This window comes from Fundulus heteroclitus, unplaced genomic scaffold (genome assembly GCF_011125445.2).
Source record: "Fundulus heteroclitus isolate FHET01 unplaced genomic scaffold, MU-UCD_Fhet_4.1 scaffold_178, whole genome shotgun sequence".
In the NCBI taxonomy this organism is placed as follows: domain Eukaryota; kingdom Metazoa; phylum Chordata; class Actinopteri; order Cyprinodontiformes; family Fundulidae; genus Fundulus; species Fundulus heteroclitus.
This window is the reverse complement of record NW_023396590.1, coordinates 207833-213032: the sequence shown is the minus strand read 5'-3', so window position 1 is coordinate 213032 and position 5200 is coordinate 207833. Positions and strand designations below refer to the sequence as shown.

General features: G+C 38.2%; 1 long non-coding RNA gene across 1 annotated transcript; it reads left to right on the top strand.

Annotated features, from left to right (window-relative positions):
• The first annotated feature begins 299 nt into the window (after positions 1–299).
• On the top strand, positions 300–3911 carry LOC118558887. Its single transcript, XR_004928548.1, has 3 exons — positions 300–450; positions 674–766; positions 2383–3911. It is a non-coding gene; the product is annotated as an uncharacterized LOC118558887 (long non-coding RNA).
• Positions 3912–5200: the final 1289 nt, after the last annotated feature.

Below are 5200 nucleotides of genomic sequence, written 5' to 3'. Positions count from 1 at the left end.
GCAAAGAAAATGATTCCAGACTCAGCCGATGTGAAGAATATGATGGACCAGACATTTTCTTTGCGACGTAAAGAAATCTTGGAAGAACAGCCTCCAGTTAAAGGAATGATGGAACGTTGGCCTGCGCTGTTCACAGAAAGTCATGTATGACCCATTGACACTGCACTATACTGAATCACGACACAAGTAATCATTTGTTTCTGTTTTGTTAGATTGTTTGAATGATTTATCAGCGAATAAATCTGGTCTATACTTGGGGTCCCTTGGATGTGTTTCTTTTGTTTCTTTAAGGTGTTTGCCGAGTTCTACAGAGTCGCCAGTAAGAACCTCAAGAAGGACTTCTATGAAGCTCTGGACCACCATACCACTCGTCTCATGGACCTCTTCAAATCCAAAAAAGGAGTTGTTGGCCAATCACTTGATCACCTCCTCTAGCCAATCAATTCACAAGTAAGTTTTATTTTAATTTCTTCATCATTACCACCGTATGGTAGTGTGCTTGAGAGCTTCAACAAACTTACAGCTGCTACTACAGTACAAGTAATTCTTTTGTAATTTAACGGTGGAGCACACATACATACATACATCCACAGACATTTTTATTCCCCAAATAATTGTGCTTTGATATGGTCGTCTGCTTATTGTTTTTTTTTTGTCATTTTTTTCCCATTAGACCAATGACATCACCACAACACGCACTGCCATCCTTCAATGCCTGCCCTTGTATCTTGGAGATAATTCTGACAAATTCTTCATCAGCTGCCCAGTAAGTACATTTATAATGATAATTGTATGACCATCATACAGTGCAAATTTTATGACATCATCAGACGCAGAAGAAAAGCAATTTTCCATCTTAGTCTATGGTGAAAATGTTTTATTTCAGTTTTTCTTCATATAAATTTGGTTTAAAGGGTTATATCTAGGGCTGGGCAAATATTAACGATTCACTTTATATACCTTATGCACCTTTTCCTCCTTTTGGCACCTTCTTTTGATTATTGAGCCGATGTGACAAGTGAATTTCTCCACTGTGAGATCAATAAAGTCTATCTTATCTTAAAATCTTTAATCAAAATGAATTGCATAATTTACCTGATTATTCACGATTATACGGAAACTTGGAAGAATGTTGGAATGGCAGCAGAATTAGAAGCGAACCTACAAAGTGGAATTCGTGTTCATAGCAAGCCAGACTTGTATTCACAAAAATTAGTTATATTCACAAGAATTTGGACTCACAGCTTTCAGTTTTACACTCTCATAACAACAATACTAACCCACAAAATTTTTTACACACATGTAACAGCATAATTTTGCATTTGAACTTTGGCAAATAAATGTAATCATATAAACATATGAATATTAATGTTTATATGTTTATGAATATTAATGTTTTTTTTGACAGCTCCCTTATTCCATAGTTGACCAAGGCATTGATGCGTTATTGCCACCTACTGTTCCGGAGTATCAGTCAAACCACTACACTGCAGCTAATCCATGCGTTTATCTTTAGTAAAATTGATCACTGCAACGGTGTTTTCACAGGTCTGCCTAAAAAGTGGATCAGACAGCTGCAGCTGATCCAGAACGCTGCTGCCCGCGTCCTCAATAATACCCCGTTTCCACTCTCCCTTTTTAACCGTGCAGAGACCAGTCTGAGCTCGGTAACCGAGATAACTATCAAGTGTAAATGGAACGCAAACTTAACTGAACCGAGCCAGACACAACCGGACCGCGCTAAATGCAGCCCGTTTCAATAGGTGGGCTCGGCCCGGTTTTCCAGTAGCCCGGTTCTCTAATAACGAAGAGCGCATGAGCAGAGCGCGTCATCTCCTTACAGCCAGCTGACATTTTAGAGATTCATAAAAACACTAGCTTCCCTACCGTGACACACGGTTTCTAGTGATGATTCTGCTTAGCAGTGTGAAGAACCTCAGCGTCTGTCGTTGTTTCCTGCGTCTGTAAATCCTTATTAGACGTTTGTTTGTCTTATCCACGTCCCAAAAGCCAACTCTGTCAAGTAAATTCACCAAAGCTTGTCGTCTTTGCCTGACTCTCAGCAAACAACGACGTATCACCAAGCTTAACTGCCTGAGGATTCCTGCTCAGAATCACATGCCTAGTTGGAATTGTAAAAATTTCCTAAGTTACAATTGTTTTGTTTTTTGTCATGTTTTGCCAGTATAACTTTGGGAATCGATGTCCCAGAGCTAGATGATAGCCCAACAGATTTGCTTTCACAAGCAGACCATTATGGTTGTTAAGATTCTGCTTGGTACCTAATATGAAGCTTTATTGTAAATTATTTAGGGAGTAAAATTGTAACTGAGTCTTAGCCTTCTACCTGAATTTATTTGTGTTCTTTTACTCTAAATGCAGGATTTGGACACAGACTATGACTTCACCCGTGTGCCTGTTGGCGTTCTAACAATCATGACTGAGGACACACCACCAGAGATTAACATAATTGCAATCATCCTTGAAGGAAACATCGTCATGGATGAAATTCCCACAACCTGTCAAGCACTTTGTCTTATGTTCGGCTTGATATATGCACTCCACCTGGATTACCCAAAAGGTATGAAGAACACATTTGAGTTCATCCAGAAGATATTGTTGAACCTTGGATCACAAAAGCTCAGCCCAAAACTGAAAACATTAAAAAATGCCCTTTTGGGCTAGATGTTGTAGCCAGTGATGACTGTAATGGTTATCTATGTAAGTGTTCTGTGTGACTGAGTATGCGTTTGATGGGGCTGAACAGTAACAAAACATTATTGAATATTTCATGGAGTTATTTTTACTGTATTGTATACTATGTTTTACTTTTTATGTTTTGATAAAGAAACTGTGACAGCCCAATTTGTGGAGCTGCAGATATATCCATGTTTTCTGAAGACTTTAGAAAAGATTTTTGATACACAACACAGTGATGATCCTTCTAACACAAATTTATAATCGGCGCAATAACTGTCAAAATAATTGCAGTGTTTTTATTTATTTTTTTATTCATTTATTTTTTTTGGTTCAGTTTCATTTCATTCCATGCTCATCTGATTCAGTATTATGGGTGTTATGTTACTGCTACCTCATAACTCCTGAAAGGGAGGAGGTACTTGGGGAGCCCACAGATTAAAAAAGTTTAATGGAGGTCAGAAGTAAACCTGTAAATATCTATTTAGATACATCCTTGTTATATTTGTTGGCTGTTTTTTGCATTTGTGATTTGAAAGCCTAATAATAGTTTAAATGCAGGAGAAGATCGCATGACCATGCCATCAGCACAGGTGTTACAATTTCCCTGTAAGTAAAAACTGTTGGAAAAGAGCATACAGTATGTTGGGTTTAGTATTAAAATGTAGTGAGCCTCTGTAACACAGGTTAAATATATCAAAGTTGTTGAAGTGTTCACTTAAGACTTTAAAGATGTGTGTACAAATACAGTTCTATGTAATAATACCGTTTTAACTATCAGGTTTCAAACCAGTTTTATTTCATTTTTAAACTTTTACAGACTAAATGTTGCCAAGTCTGTTTGTTGCTGTGAGACATTCAGGAAAGTGTCTTTTGTGAGTCAAGATCCCTCTGTTGGATTACATCCAGACCAATCAGTGCACCTCACTCAAACTCATTCTATTAAGTCTCACTCATTCTGTCATACATTATATAAAGATTTTCACTCATACCGATTTACACTTTTTCTCTCTCACAAACACATAAAACTGAAGAAAAAATATAGAGAAAGGCATCATTCAGCAGGAATGTGAACAAATTAGGATACTACAAGCAAGGATTAGGTTCTAACTGGTTAAAATTATTTCTCTCCCCTGAAATGATTGGTCTGTTTTTCTGCTAACAAAGGGTTTGGACTCAACAATTAATCGCACATTTTGTTTGTCCTTCACCTGGAAATTCTTCAGGTTAACTTGACCTTTGATGGTCTCTGTAAAATGAACAGGATGTTGATTGTTGTTTTTTACAAATACTTAAATAAAAAAAAAAATTTCATAATGCCATTTTGTGAACTCTTATTTTAAAGTTAGCTAAACTAAGGTATGTTAAGTGCATTTTTTTTATTTAAAGGTATACTATGCAACCGGGGTTGATTTTCCAGCGAGGCTCCCCCCAGAGGGCGAAAGTAAAACTGCACTGTCATAAAGATGCTCAGCTGTTCTGGTTTCTCCGTAAAGCCAGGCGCGGTTGTTTTGAGCTTAGCAGACCGGCGAACGCAACGAAAAGTCGAAAAAACGGCACTACACACAATGACTAACACAGTGAAAGTATGAACATGCACACAGAGAGAGATAAACCATTCCAATGTTACTTACCATTGCATCAGCAGAAACGCGAGGTCCGCGTCAGCCTTGCAGCCTTCTTTTTCTTTTAGCTTTCACCATTCGGAAAAAGCTTGCCCGATGTTCACCCGTGTACGACTCCTCTCTGTCCAGAGCCCTTTTCCTCTTTCTTGCCTGCTCCGACATGGGCTTTCGCTGTTTTCTCGCTGGTTCTGCCATGATAACTGCACAAATATCACCACTGCGCAAGCAACAATCATGCCTTTCACTGGGGGCGTGTAGCAGTTCTTGCCGTAAAGCAAGACCGACTATCGCGATGCACCAGACTTCTGAGCCTGTGGGTGCGGGCCGAGGGCTCCTGCAATTGCAAGTACGGTATTTCCCCCACAGACCACCAGGGCCGCCGAGAAAACCTTTGTTCGACCTGAAATGACTCATTTAATCATCCTAAACGGTATGGAACACTTTAATTAACTGAAAAATGTTGCATAGTATACCTTTAAGTACTGCCCACTTACTTTGGCACAGTATATTAACTTAACGTGTCTTATTATTACTGTGAATGCAGTAGGCATTCACAGTTATTTAGATCCTCTTTCGCGTTTTTACTGTTTAAAGTTTGATTCGCTTCTCCTCCTACAGTTTTTCTCCGATTTCAACCATTCAACTTTTAAACTATTCAGCTTCTTCTGGAATCGATGGCTATATATTTTTGTACTTTTAACTTTTCAACTTTTTAAAATATTCAGCTTGTTCTGCAAATTTTTAGCTTTTTTTTCTCCCATGTGAAATGAATGTAATTCACTAAAATTCCGCTCATTTCAGCTGCTTTTTGACAGCTTACTGCTTCAGCCTACTTTCAGCTAGAAACGCCATTCAACTTTTAAAATATAGTGATATAT